This window comes from Haemaphysalis longicornis, unplaced genomic scaffold (genome assembly GCF_048455015.1).
Source record: "Haemaphysalis longicornis isolate Haplotype H1 unplaced genomic scaffold, Haemaphysalis longicornis Haplotype H1 scaffold_7, whole genome shotgun sequence".
In the NCBI taxonomy this organism is placed as follows: Eukaryota; Metazoa; Arthropoda; class Arachnida; order Ixodida; family Ixodidae; genus Haemaphysalis; species Haemaphysalis longicornis.
The window spans coordinates 131,776,231-131,791,919 of NW_027526422.1; positions in this window are offsets into that span (position 1 = coordinate 131,776,231).

Here is a 15,689-nt window from a genome sequence, read left to right on the forward strand (position 1 = left end):
CCCGCCCACGGACATTATAGATGCGAAGCATCTCACGCTCGGGGCTGTGTCCCTCCCTCCCTTGTCGTCGTTGTGGTCCGCCGTCCGCACTCTACTGCGCATGCGCGTCTCTTCAGCCCCGTCAGCGTTTGGGCTGACGTCAGCGCAGTCCACTATAAAAAGAAACAGTTAGGCGGCGCTCGGTTTCGATCCCATGACTCTCAGGCCGCAACGGGAGGTACGTGGCGCTCTTCCCACTGCGCTACAAACCGAGACGGGAGCATGTGCTACGAACGTACCTTATGTCCTTCACTCATTCTTAATATGCATATTGGCGAGAAATCTAAAGCACCAGCCGTACTTGTAACGCTCTTTACATGCACAAAAATGAGAATCTGGTTAAGAATGCTAACGTGTTAGAAGAAAATTCACAAAATAGCTGTATGCTTTGGTTTATTATTAAACGGCGCCACCATGAATGGGAATGGGGCATGTCCTTGGACGCCGGCGAGGCTCAAGGGCTACAGGCTGCCGTCTGACGAGGGGAGGCGTTTGTGGGATCTCCATCGCCGTGCGTCCCTTTCTAAGTTGGGAACCAAACAAGGTTGTTCATCATTATCATCATCCTCATCGTCTTTATCATCATCATCATATTCTCGTGTCACCGCGCTTCCACCGCATCATCATCACCAGCACAACTCGCGCCCAGGTGCGTGAGCTCCAGAAGCGCGAGCAGACCGAGAATCCGCCATTCTAAATAAAGAGACAAGACACTTTTTCGTACCGGGGTTCACACTACGTTCCCATTCGTGCTCCGATAAATGAAACAACATAACGGCAGCTCAATGGAACCTACACGGAACCCCCATCATGCTTCGCATCCTCCTCATGGTTCCCCACGGGAATATGGTGCAATTTTTCTTCTTAATTTCTGCTAATATGTCCTTAACACGCGTTTGTTCGCTGACCCACACCGCTCTCTTCTTGTCCCTTAATGTTACGCCTATCATCTTCCACTCCACTGCCCGCTGAGTCGTTCTCAATTTAAGTTGTACCTTCTTAGTGAGCCCCCAGGTTTCTGTCCCGTAGGTGAGCGCCGGTAAGATGCAGCTGTCATACACTTTCTTCTTGAGGGACAATGGTAGGCTGCCATCCATTATCTGAGAATGCCTGCCGTATGCACTCCACCCCGTTCTTATCCTTCTAATTATCTTTGCCGCATGGTTGGGATCCGGGGAAAGGTTAAAATGTGATCTATCAAATAAAAACTAGCAATAAATCAGGTAAGTATGGACCTTATTCTGTAGAACTATCCAAAAAGAGGTATTTTTATTTTTGCACTCGAATTAACCCGCAGCTACATTTTTTTATAAAAATGTAAAAAAATATGAAACCAACATTTTCTTTAAATCTCGGGGGTAGTCCCTAAAGCAGTTCCCGATATTGAAAAGAAAACCGCTACTATGGTAGGAACTATATTGTTACCAAAACTATTCCGAAGATCTCCTACAAATCCACAAATAATTACATAAGAAAAGCCAGTTCTACGCCTGTGAAATCTGCTGAAGCAGCGTAGCTGGCTTCACAACTCGGGAGACCACCCACCTCTCGCAGAGGCGGCGGTCGCTCACAATGCCCCTCGCCGCATTATGTACGACCTCGAAGCTTGCCCACAGAGGTCTGGTAGTTTATTAGTGCATGTATAGGTGGTGGCCATGCGCCGCGTGCCCCGGCGCAAAACCGATAAGCGCACTGGACGGCCGTCGAGGCGGTGGCGCCATCTGTCCGCCCAGCTGGGTACCGTCGCCTGGCGTCACGTTCATCAACGGACATTGCGAGACTCTAAACATCCCTGCTGTTAAAACGATTAGTAGGGACGCCATATAGGAAACATCTTTTACAGATATAGGCTGTTCAAGGAAAAAAATGCTACGAAACTACTCCGAAAATTTCATGGAAGTGGAAACTTTTGTCATGCTCTTTGTTGCCTTTCAAATAACTCCGGTAATTCCGGGGCAGTGGGAGCTCTTTTCATGATCTTTGTTTCCTTTCAGCTTAATCCGCAGCATTCGGTGCCCACCATCAACTACAATGGCTATGTGCCGTGAAAAAAATGAACCCAAAGGATTATATTACAGGTTGTCGTATACATTCGGAAGTTTGCCACTCTGTGTTGCAGCTTTCTTCTTTTCTACGCTTCACGAGCAGTTGTTAATGAGAGAAAAAAATAAGCTATGGTCTGTAAGTTTTCAATGAATATTTTACCCCAATGTACTTGCGAGGATGTCACTCATTACGTCTTACAAATTCACTATGCAAGGAGAGCTTTGTAGCCACCGTTCTGAATTGAGCGCTTATGACTTACTTTCCGAACAAACTGTCGAGGCTGTCCGAACGGGATTCATGTGCTGTAGGAATGGCCGGCCATTAAAGGAACACTGACGGCAAACAGCAAGCTGGGCTCAGACGAAAGTTCAACTGCCCCCCAAAACCATCTCAGCAGTCATTCGGCGACGAAAGGTGATTTAATTGCCGAGAAACTACCAGTGGAAAAACGCATTTCATTCCCCGCGCCATTTCATGACGTTTCGCGTGACGTAAACGGTTGCCGGAAGCGAGTGAAACAACAGTGTGGTCTAGCAGGAAAACTAAAACCTACCGAGCGAACTATCGCGGCCGCAGGAGTCACTCGTCGCGCACTAGGCGCATGCGACAAAATAACTTGCCTGCCCCACACTTTCGTTACCTTCCACTCTCTACGCGTCAATCTTGGCGCCGCACGGGATGTGAGATGGTGGTTAAACAATGTGAATGTGCCGCGCGGCCTTTTACTTTAGCGAACGACGACACGGGTGCTCTTTTGACTTGCATTCTCGTCATGGATAGTCTGGCTTTAGTCGCTTCGATGTACTTGGCTTAAAAATGTGGCGCCATCTGTTAGATCAACTTGTAACAGCATACAGCGCCAAATTTTTGCCGGCGCGATATGGTAACGCTCATTGCGCCATCTATTGAATGTTTTGCGAAGCGAGTTGCCCATCTGCCAGAAGTGTGCCAAGAGCATTCACGAGCGCTAAAATAACCATTAAAGGGGTCCAGAAATACCTTCCGCCGATGCATGGATGTACATGTAACCAATTAAGACAATGTATTAGCAATCTCCTCCCGCAAGAATTTTGTTAAAGCGATGAGTATTAGCTGAGAAATCGTAAATCAAAAACCGCGCATTATCGTCGCGCCGCGTTTCCTCCTCCTTTCAACTTACTGTCCGCTGTTGACTGCGCGACAGCCTTCCCTCCCGTGATGCTGCGCTCTTCGGCGGTGACGTACTTCCGCTATCGCGCTGCTCATACTGCCGTCTGCTACGGGCAAGCTTTGTTGACACCTTGAATCCCCCACTCCGCTCAAGGCTGGAAAAGCGAACGAAAAATCTGGCCGCATTTGTGCGGCGGCCTGGCCTTGCCCTTTCGCGGTGTGCGTTGCTGCAGGGCAGCACGTGACTTTTAATCGGCGGCGAACTCGCAGCCGCTCGGGGACGATCGTGCGCTCAGTCCCTCATGCCCCTCATGCACCGCACACTGTTTATCCAAAAAGCGCCGTATCAGATGTGGCCCCGCTGGTGCCGGGTCTTATTTTGCGGTGGTGGTAATTCCTGCCGGCGGCATGTGAAAAAGACATTTTAAACCGATACAGAACCCGTTCACAAAACGCTTCAATCATGTGACCAGTTCAGCTGGGGGCGACGCGTGGTGGAGAACGGCAACGTTGGCAAAACATGCTCCACCGCGGCTCTGAGCTTTCTAGCGCTGGAGCGAGCGCCATTTCCTTGACAATCTCAAACATCGGTTGCCTTGGCAACAACGCACAAACCGCCCTAGAAGTCAGTTACGGTTGCGTGATCCCGGTTCAGCTCGGGGCCCCACCTCGCGACATGTGGGCACTGCAGGCGTACCACTCACTCCCATTGGGAAGTGTGAGATGCGTTTGGCATTACAGGAGGCGATGGTGTGTGTGTTGTGGACGCCTTTGTTTCGCGATGAAATGCGACGTTGTGCTTCTGCGGGTGGACAGTGCTTCCCATGGTCTGGATTATCTTTCTCGAGCGACGTACGACTCAACCTCGCATGGGGTATGTGCAGTGTGCGTGGCTAAAAGCCATCTCGGCTTGCGCGCCAGAGTTGAGTGACTTGCTGTTCGTCCCCGCAACCGGGCGCGAGGTGAGTGCCGAATTTACGACGGGCAGGAGGAGGCAACCCATCGTCTGTCAATCGCGATTCAGACTTGCAACGCATGTTGTGACGTTGTGTTCGTTCGAAACGCATCTCTGGATTGTTTTGAAGTGGAATAAAATGTATCCGTCAAACCCGGGCAATCGGCTCAGGGCGTTCTCTGCGATTGCACGAAAGGAGTGCCACGGACTTCAACGCTTTCTTTACGGAACGTACTCAGGTAAGAGAATATCCATGTCGTGTTATGGCCGTGTTGCATTCAATACGAACGGTTAAGCGTTTGTTTACACTTGTTTCGTTTGTCGTAAAATGTCCAAGCACTCCAACACTCCGCTGGCAGATCAGCCGGCGAGCCGACGCTGAGCAGACGACTCATCTATTTGCCGGAAGTGCGTGAAAAAGCCGCCCAATAGCAGGATGTCTAGCTCATGACGAACATCTGGGAATCGATGATGTAGACATGTGAAGATGGCGGCGTCCAAAAACACGAAGGAAAGGGTGAGAAAAAAGCGACAAACTTTGCAACAAAAGTGTGAGCTTTCCGCTGCGCGTAAAAGAGTAATACTTGGCACAGATGACCTTGACGACCCAATCTAACGATTGCGCTACTTCATTTAGTGTGCTCAAAACGCCTTTCAGGGCCCCTTTAACATACGCCTTGGCGCAGGTATGGAACGAAAAACGTGCATAACATGAGACAAATAGTATGATTTTACCTAAGTACACACTGTAGTGGAAACACCTAGCACACAACACCCTGAATCAAAAGGCCCGGTTTGACGCACACTTTTTATTCACCTTCAAGCACGAAAGAAACGGTTTCGAGCGAACACATCGTCACAGGAAGCGCTTTGAGGCCGAAGCGCGAAATTAAGGGACGATCAATTGCCTCCTGTTCGTCGTAAGGGCAGCACTTGCTTCTTGCGATTTACGGGAGCGAACTCCAGCGCACGCCGAGAAGGCTTTAAATATCGCGCACATTGTATATACCCGTTGCGGGATATGCTCGTCGCATTTGACAATTCCAACATAATAGGAACAGGATTACGACATCGAATTTCATCGCGAAGCGAACGCCACCACAACACGAACACAGCGTCGGCCGTTGCCCTGGGTGCAAAACTTCGTTCGGGCAGACAGCGTATGCGTGAGGGAGCAAAACACTTGTACTATCAGACGCAAATTACTGTCCAGAGAAGAGACACCGTCGAAGACCTACGCACAACTTACCATGATGTAAACAAGAAGTAGACAGACACGTGACTACGCCGAACCTGCAATAAAGATCGCAACCGCCACCAGTGCCGCGGCTTCGCAGCTTTCGAATATCGGCCCGGTATAAGTTATACCGGTACATTTGTAATTATGACTTACGAATGTTAACGTGCAGTAAAATGTTCTACGTATTTCTTTGAGAGCTTGTGTGCGCAGTTCTCGTTCTGTTCTTCGTCACGTGACTCTTGGCAGATCCACTCAGTCGCCGTTTAGGTCATCTCTTCCAGGCGGAGCTTCATTTTTTATTATTTACGCGATTATTTTGAAGGTGCTGCCCCAGAGACTGGTATATTCGTTTTTTTAGATACCAGTCTATCTATTTAAACCAACTTCGGTTTCGTCTTCAGTGTCCCTTTAAGCCACATCTCTGACTACCCCCTCTGACAAAGTTGGACATCCCGCTCGGCGCAGTCTGGCTGACTCAAGTGGCTACCTTGCCAGATAAGCTTGCTCTATCGGCTCATATCCAGAGCGCGCTGGAATTGGACCACAACCCTGAAAGCATTCTGGACTATGGATGCTCAATAGTACAAAATAATAAAGTTTTTCTATCTATACATCCGAAGGAACCTTCGGCCAATGCAAGATATCGTTTTCGTCGCGAGAAGTTTGACCAAAAACAAAACGCCTGATTAAGGCCTTCGAGAGACTCTGTCGACAGTAGGCAAACATGATCAGAGCTCATTCAGCCACTTATAATGCAATTACCGCAAAATGCACTCCGGTTAACGCGCTATTCTGAGGCGAAGAAGCATCCCGGCTTGGTTCGAACCCATGGGACTTGGTGAAGAAAGGCATTCGATTTCAATGGCTGTACCCCGAACTCATATAAGAAATGAATTTAACCACTCGAGTAGAGGCCGAGTTAAGGTCCGAGGCCGCGACCTGCCGAGCGAGTGAGGAGAGAGATTCGACTTCCATCTCCTCAGAACAACTTAAGGTTACTTAAAGTTGATATTTGAAGTCGCGTTCAAGTGTTGCTTAGAATCAGAGAGCTCGCGTGCATTACTTTCACTCGAATATGGCCCGTGATACAATTGAGCATAGTTTCAGTCTTTTATTCCCCCTGGATCCGTATGCAAGGGTCGTAATATTCACTGCATGACGATAAATTTAAGAGCCTTCCTCCTTATCCCACACAGTACGCTTCACATTCCGTAGAGGTATATGGTTACTTATATGCCGTTCGTTATGTGCCGTACTTCAAAGCATCGCATTGGGGACAGAAGTTGTCAGGTTTGTTTTTAATTATCGAATTCAAAATTCGGTACAGTATCCATTTCCCATGACCGCCTCCGGTATCGGACACTTCATTCGCCCTGTTCTTTCTCTCCGTTTCTATTTGCCTTTCCGTTTGTGGAGTCAGGCGATGGCACTATACTTAATCGAGAAGTGGGTCCCGGATCATTTGCTCTGCCTGGAAGATGATCAGCAGCGGGCTACTATAATCCGGCTGATAATATTCGAATCCAGCACTTTCCTTCCAGCACGAATCGAATACTTCATAAGCGCGCCCAACTGACATTCCCCACTTCTTGCAGCTAGAAAAGTACTTCTACCTTGTCCCCCAAAAAACATTATTGAGTTCACATTGCCGATAAACTAAACGTTATCATTAGCATCACGCAGTTCTGTGTTAGGGGAAAAAATCCAGAATGTGAATGGCGGAGCGTGTTAACATTTTGCAATTCGGCCTACGTTGATCACGCATCCGAGTCTCAAGAATGTCAACTTTAAGCGCATTAATGTTTTCACTTTATTGGTTTGGCTATACGGAAGTACCTTTATCTCAGTTAACCCACAGTGTTCAAGTTAATGTGGCATCTTCACACCTGCATTTTGACATAAAAGGAGTATGCCACATATCAACTGTCTTTCCGCAACTATTTCTTTTACGGATTAAGACATCATTACCTTACTTGTCCATCTCGCTAACTTTCTTAAAAAGAGTATACGCAGGCGGTTTTCGGGAGAAACACTCTAAAACAGCCAATGTAGGAGATATCCACATTCTACAAGCTATTGGCGCCCACAGAAGTACAAAACAGATTCGAGTGTGATTATAGACAGCTTGCACTTACGTCAGTGTGGCTTCTGTGTTGGTGCACTGCGTGTACGGTGAAATACCGTGAACTTATCAACTGCCCCTATCTCAAGCAGCTCTGAGAAAACCGAGAGCACTGCACCAGAAAGGGTGGTGGTGGCGTTATGTGCAAACCATGTATTAAAAGGACTCTGCCACATTTCCGGAAAACACTTTCACTCTTTCTTCCGCGACTGGAACCACTTCGAAAGCTATAGTTATCGCAAGCCCAGAGCTGCACTGCGTGATTCGCTCGTCGCAGTAGATACGCCTTCCGTTTCTGCTTTCATTTTATGGCTTTCTTTCTGAGGTGGTCATCGAATGCCTCCGTGACTGGAACCACTTCGAAAGCTATGGTTATCGCCAGCCCAGAGCTACACTGCGTGATTTGCTCGTCGCAGTAGATACGCCTTCCGTTTCTGCTTTCATTTTATGGCTTTCTTTCTGAGGTGGTCATCGAATGCGCTCATTGCTAAAGCTGAATTAAAGCGGGCCAATAATTACTACGCCGCTGTAATGACGTGATTCCAGCGGTGGAAGAACGCCAAGACCGGGAAAGAGAGAAAAATCTTTTGAGCAAGTTTCAAAGTTATCTAACAGGCACAGAGAAGTAATTTCTAGCTTAAGTACTTTGCGAGCCCCTAATCAAAGTACTGGATGTGTTGGTTTACCACGTTCTGAAAGCGTTTTAAGATTTCAAAAAAAAAAGTTGAAAGAAATACTGCAGGGTCTCTTTATTTGAGCGTCGCATCCTTTTAAGCTGGGACAGCTACCCAACGTGAACGCAAGGGCGGCTTTAATTCACGTTTTTCAGCAAAAAAATACGACAAAAAGCGTAACAAATACATTGTAAACCCGAAAAAGAAGTTTCGTATCCCAAATTAGCGTTACTCTGTTAAGCGGAGACAAATTACAAGCGCCAGACACCGGCTGCGCCCTAGGAACATATTATCTGACTGCGAAGTAGAACGCCGCCTACATTCGGTGCAGTGTTTATGAGCCCCACCTGCAGGCAGAGAAAAATGCAGTGTGTCCAGACGGGGCTTGTATTACGGACGCGTAGATAACAATGTAGGACGAGGAAGAAAAAGACAATTTCAATGCCCTAAGGAGGCGATAAGCTCGAGTAAATGGAGCTGTTCTACTTGTACGTGTGTGGCTCTGCAATAGAACATAAAATTAGCCAGATTGATCTCCATAAAAATGGCGAACTACGCGCCTTGATCTGAGACGCCTAATTTACCGGAGCGTTATTCAGCCCGGCGAACACGCGGCGTAACATCTTGGGGCCCTTGCTTTTGACTCACTTATTTACATTTCAACCATTGCTCTTTCAAAACACAACAAACGTATTGTTGTCCTGCAAGACCACGTGTATATACGGCACCGCAGCTGGCGCAGATTTTACACAGCACCCCTGTAGCCCGCCCTGCCAGCCCTGCTGGCTTTCCTTTGCCTGTTCAGGTCACGGTTGGTAAAATAACTATGCACGACTAGGTAGTTCTTTCCATTTTCTAAGTTCTACTACTAATACGAACGATTGTCGACTACTGTTCATGCGTTCAGAGGTTTCGGTCACTCTAAACAGATCACCTGATGTTAAGGCGCGGTCACAGACAAATTATGTGTAATTTCTTTTTGCAGGAATTGCGAAAGTGCTTCACATCGAAGCGGTGCTGAACGGGGGATTGTTTTTAAGCCATTTACACCACACAGCGCTGAGAAAAGAACACTGTACAACAGACGGCAGTAAAGTGTCGTCTACTCGGAGAAAATAACGAAAAAGACATTAGGAGCACCAACACATCATAAAAAAGGGTTAGCGGTACCTCTGTCAACCTACATTTAATAGTGTAGACAGTCGCAACAGCTGTAGTACCCAAAACGTGTTCTCAACGAACACCATGCAAAAGCGCCCAAGGGTTGAGTGCTGGCAATAAAAGTCGAAGCCAGTTTTGCGAACTGAGAACGACAAACCGCTTTTGGCTGCGGCGAGGCAATGCAGTGCTTAGATTACCCGTTTCGGGCGACTGGGCGTCGTGTCGAGGATTAATATCTACGTTCCTCGTTCTGTTGTCGAACTGGAACGCCAGTGGTCTTTCGCCGTTTTCCTAACGCCGACATAACGTGTTATTTCTGGAGATTTGCGACTCTCCTTACAGGGCGGCGCATTCCCAGCTCCTTCCGAGTACTACAGCCTCTATAACGTTTTGTTCAGGCTTATTTAACGTTTTTTTTTTTCAGGCCTAGAACTACATATTGTGATCTTGGCAGATCGACATATTACCGAAGAAAAAGGTCTTGTTTTCAGTTGCATCTGCTTTGTAGGCATTTCAAGCAGCTGAATGAAGCGTGTAGCAAACCGAAGCATGCGCTTCGTGAGCTTTTTCATTTTTTGTGTACTATTCTTTTGTGTTTTGCTTTCGTGGTTAAGTTTAGAACAAACTTATTTCGTATTCTTGCACTGTTAAGTCAGCTTCTTGTGGTAAATTTGATGAGCATAATAAAAAAGTAAGCAAAGAGAACTGCTGTGTTATGTTGTTCAGTTGCTTTTAGGAAGTCACCTAATTGCTTCCCAAAGTTGATGGAGAGAGAGAGAGAGAAGGCTCTTTAATGTAACCTGGTGAGGTCAGCCCTGCTAGGGACAAGGCTTGCTACACCAGATGGTGGGTGACTAAGTGGTGAATATTAGACATTAGGGTTACAGCAGGAAGAAGACAAACAAGAAGTTTTGAAAAAAAAGGAAAGTAAAAACAAGAGAAATCTGCCAGCAGAGTCTGGACATAAAAATACAATTGAAAAGAGAATCGTTAATGTAAACACTGAAACAAAACGAAAAGTAAACGACGCGAAAAAAAAAGAGTAACGCCAACCCAAGAAAAATAAATAGATGAACGCCAGTGACACCAACACAAGCAAAGTAAAGAGATGAACTCCACAGTGCGAAAGAGTAGATATCACGACACACTTGCTATGTCTGCTATCTAGAGAAACTTGTCTAGTTCAGTGTCTCGTAGGAACTGGAGTAGAACTTTTGTACCTAAGGTACTGTCAGCAGTATTGGCCGGGGGCCCAAGAAAATGACGAAGTTCCAGACTGCCTCCATGGCATACACGAGAGAGGGAGGTCGCTGCAGTTTTCCGCGCAGCAGCGAATCAAGGGCAGACACACAGCAAGTGATCGACAGTCTCACGCACAGCGCAAGTCCGGCACAGAGGGGAATCGTCCCAACCTATCTTGAACTTAAAACTCCGAGTAAATGCTACATAGTCGGTGCAACACTCCTTCACACCGCTTGTTGATGCCGCGTGGAAAGCGGAACTTGCAGTGCGGGTCAATAGCCTGCAGTGGTAAATAAATACCTGCGGTGAGGGTCCTGCCACTCCGACATTTGTGCATTTCATCAATTTTCGAGGATAAGGGCGTTGCTGTCCTCTCGGGAGAAGGGAAGCTGGGTCGTACTGCTCATAAAGTGGCCTGCGCTGGCGGCTGCATCAGATCTAATATTGCCTTGTATGCCCGAGTGACCAGGCAGCCACTGAAGATAGATGTCATGACCCTCGCGCACTGCCATTGTGTGAATTTCGCCAATTTCACATACAAGCTGACTGTGGTTGTTGTGAAGATTTCGGAGGGCTTGTAAGGCGCTGCGAGAGTCGAGGAATATTACCCATTGCTGGGCATGATGTCCGCTGATGTAGTGAAGAGCAGCTCTTACAGCTGCCAGTTCGGTAGCAGTCGAGGATGTTTCGTGGCTAAGTTTTCTTTGGATAGTGCACCGGGCAGCTGGGATCCACACGCCGATGGCGGATGAGCCCGGGCGAACCGAGCCATCCGCATAAACATGTGTGTAGCCTTTGTAGGTACTGTAGATATACTCGAGTGTGAAGAACTTGTGCGCGGCCGCCGTCATGGCAGACTTTTTGCTGATTCCGGGTATTGTTGTGCAAATTTTCCATGGCGCCAGTATCCACGGTGCTACTATCGACTTTTGAGGTCTTTGAAAATTCGCTGGAAGCAGGTGTCTAACATGATGTGCTGAGATGTCTGCCAAAGGATGCGTGTGACATCGAGTCAAATGGCGCAAAGACGTTCAAAGGACCTCTTGGCGTTGTAGCACTGTGGCGGAAAGCACCGAGCTTCGCACAGAGTTCTGCCTAATGTGCATTTAGGCAGACCGAGGCAGGTGCGCATTGCTTTTTCCAGCACTGAGTCTAGGACCTTCAGGCTTGTAGGCGATAGCTGGTGTACGGCCGGCAGGCGGTAACGCAGGAGGCCGACAAAAAGGGATTTATATAGCAAAAAATGGAGGATACAGGGCAGCCCCACGAATTTCCACCGAGCATACGCAGAATGCGCACACACAGAAGCCGCTCCTTCAGTCGCCGAATATGTGGGGCCCATGACATTGAGCGGTCAAACGTCACTCCGAGAAACTTGTGGGACTTGACAGAAGGTATTGTAGTACCTTGTATACGGTGAGTGTATAACGAGAAACATCGCGCCGCGTGAATGCCATAGCAGCACACCTCTCAGGGGAAAAAATGAGCCCACAGCATCTGAGATGTTTTCTCATCTTCACAATTGCCTTCTGGAGTGCGGCGCGAATGTTTCAACGGTTCCTGCCTGAAGCCCAGATGCAGATGTCGTCTGCGTAGAGTGAAATGTTAACGTCTTTGGGCAGGACTGTTGGGAGGCGTATGAGACATGCTAAAAAGCGTCGGGCTCAAGACGCCGCCCTGAGGAACTCCTTGTGTGACGGGATGTTTGGCCGTTTCGCCATCACTGGTGGCCATGTAGACGTACCGGTCTTGCAAGCAGTCACATAGCCACTGGAACATGCGTCCTCGAAGCCCTATGCATGTCATCTCTCTTCGGATGGCTTCGTGTGCGACGCTGTCGAATGCTGCTTTGATGTCAAAGACAGCTATAGTGATGTCTCCGGCTGATTCTTGCTGGGTAATATCTGACACCAAGAAAAAAATGTTGTCTACGCTACTACGTCCTCTCCTGAATCCAGACATTTGCAATAGATAAATGTCTCGATTCTCCAGGTCCCAAACAAGCCGTTCCAGCACCATCTTCTCCATTACCTTGCCAATACAACTTAGTAGTGCAATTGGCCGATAAGAGTCTATATCCGTTGCCGGTTTGCCTCGTTTCAGGATCGCCACGATCCGGCCAATCTTCCAGCAGGCCTCAAGACGCCCGATCTGCCAGGATTGGTTGTAGAGGGAGAGCAACTGCTGGAGAGCCTTGGGGCCCAAATGGCGTAAAGCCAAACACGTGATTCTTCATTCATTGTGCCTTGCAGCTTGATTTCTGTTTTATACGTGTCATTGTAAAGAAAATTATTTATGCGTGCGCATAAATATATTTTTGTATAATGGGATGTATAAAGCAGAAATCAGGCCGCGAGGCAACTCATAGAATAAGCACTGGCTATAACGACTGGCCGGAAAGCCTTAAATGTGCATGAATATAGCATGGGGTCCACGCATAGGCATTATCATGGGAATATGCTTTGCCACAAGCATGGTCCAACATTGGTCTTCCAGAGCTTGGCCGTTTGTTTGCCTGTAACCTTTCCCAAAAGCCAGCCAATAATGTCGGCCGAGGTATTGGCAAGCCCGGACACACTTGCCACTGATGATTTGTCATGCTTGTAGTTAGCACTTTCTGCTGCTTGGGCTTGTGCCTCAAAGAAACACCTGAAGGGAGGCAACGGTAAAATCAGGAGGCAACGGTGAAAGAGAAAGAATTATACAAAATATTATTTGTCACATTCCATAGCCAAGCGTGCTACCAGAAATCCCAACATCCGGCGAGACCTGCCCATGGCCATTTCCGAGGTGCTGACGCATTGTATCTCCTCCCATAGAAGTTTAGCAGCTTTGTCTGGGAGGTTAACCGGTTTAGTCAAGAAAGCAGCCTATTTTTTTACGCTACCAATTGAAGGTTTGACGCCTAAAACGTAATGCCGGACCATTTACTGAATAGAAGTTTCTTGCGCATTGTCATGAGTGATGTTGTCTTTTGCATTTTTTTTACGTTTGTGCCTCTTTGAGGAAATTTTGTTTTGTTGCACTGTACGTGAATTTTCGTGTGAGGTATTTTCATTTAACACGAAGGTTAGACGGATAAGGGGTCAGCCAAAAAAATGTGACTTATTTTGACATCGTCTTGCCCACTGCGTACCCTGACGCTTGTCGGTCAATGACTTATCAGTGGGCGTCGGATGGGAAGCTGCGAATTTTTCAGAGGGATATCCCGTGCTTCTAAACACGTACTCGTCACTGTCATTTATTGATTGCAGCCTCATCTCACTGTTGTGTTTACGTTTACTCCAATCTCGTTCTACGCAGTGGCCCAAGTGGTCCAAAGGCCAAGAGCCCAACGCAGAGGTGAAGGAGGCCTACGATAAGGCCCTAACCGCGGCTCTGACCTTTCTCGGCGGAAATAAGAGTCTTTGCGGAGACAATGTCGCCCTACCTGACACTAGACTCGATCGCTCGACTGGAGTGCCCATTGAGTTGAGTAGTCGGACGGCCGAGTGCGTTCGAATGTAGGGCACTGGAGCCGCTTCGAGGGATATGTTTTGAACGCATGCGGAGCTTGAGCTTTCGACGCATAGCCCGCCTACAACGACGTTATTCCGCTATTCCCAGAACGTAAATTTTATTTAATGTTATTGAGGCCGTACTCTGAACTCTGCATCAGCGGTGAAACGCTACAACGATGCGGAAAATAACTGAGAATATAATGGGGGTTTCACTCCATATTTGTGTTGTGTAAGTGAAGAGCACTACTTTTCACTGAGATATGTGGCTCAGTTCGGTGCTGCTTCTCGCTCTCGTATCTCCGGGTCGCTCTGCCCACTTCACTGCTTCACCGCTGTGCTCCCCGGGCTCTCTCTGCCATTCGCGTTGTTGTGGGCTTGGTGGGCATTGTTTCGCTGAGACAGGCCACTTCGCACTTTTCGCTGCGTTGCAGTGGTATTGAACTTGGTCCGCACTGAACTGCACCTCCGGCCACGCTTGGCTGCATCGCCCGAGGATGCAGACGCGAGAGATAGAACCCCCTTAGAGCAGCTAGCGCCGTCTAGTGAATCACCCGTGAGGGAGCGCCCAGCAGTGTCTCCTGGCGCGTCGCGGCCAATGGGAATTGTCTTTCCTTCTAGCGCGGCTCTCTCGCACAGTGAACCGATTTCGCCCGTCATTAAACATCTGAGGGACTACAACTTGAGCGGAATTTCAAAGTCCGCATAGTGATTTGCCAAACGATACCTGGCTGCCACAAGGCAGCTTCACACGGGTGAAGGGGCGGGGCCGGTGGAGGGGGGCGGAGATGTCGATGCGTGTTGTAATTGAGCCCCTAGATAAAAACTTTCAGCAGTATGTCACGTACTTCTTGTTTATTTATTTATTTATTTATTTATTTATTTATTTATTTATTGTAACCTCAGGGCATACAGCATTGGAGAAGGGAGTGTGTGTTTGGAGACAAATTAAATCATACACATGACAACCGAACCAAACTTTGTGCATACATTCTGCACTAAAAACAGCATATAAAACACAGTGCTTACAAAATAAAATAGGTATTAAAAAATAAACAAACAAAAAAGTACCGAGGCAATAATACCATAGCTGCAACCTAATGCGGCACTCAAAAACACGGTGATGCATTGAAACTAAATGGCATAAAATTACACACTAACACAAGTGAACACTAACACGAACAACACCAAAACAAAAAGGAGGGGATTGAGAAAATCAACGCATAAAATTTTCCAATCCTTTCGGAAAGCGTTCGCATCGAGGAATGATGATTAATGACGCAAGCAGGTGGGGGAATAAGAACGTAAAAATTGTGGTTCGAAATACTGCCTGCGTGGCTCTGAGATTCGTTGCCAATTTCTGGTTAATACAGGCGAAAAACTGAGCACTAGAACAACGTTAGAATCTCGCAGCCTGGCGCGCAAACTTTCCTGTCTGAAATAAAGAGAACTGCGGGTTTATATCTTATTTCCCTTATCATGAAAGCGCAGGTTATGCCAAGTATGCTACATCAAGTATTGGTTCAGAAGCTTCCCCAAACCAGTAAAAAGTCAAGAAAAGCTT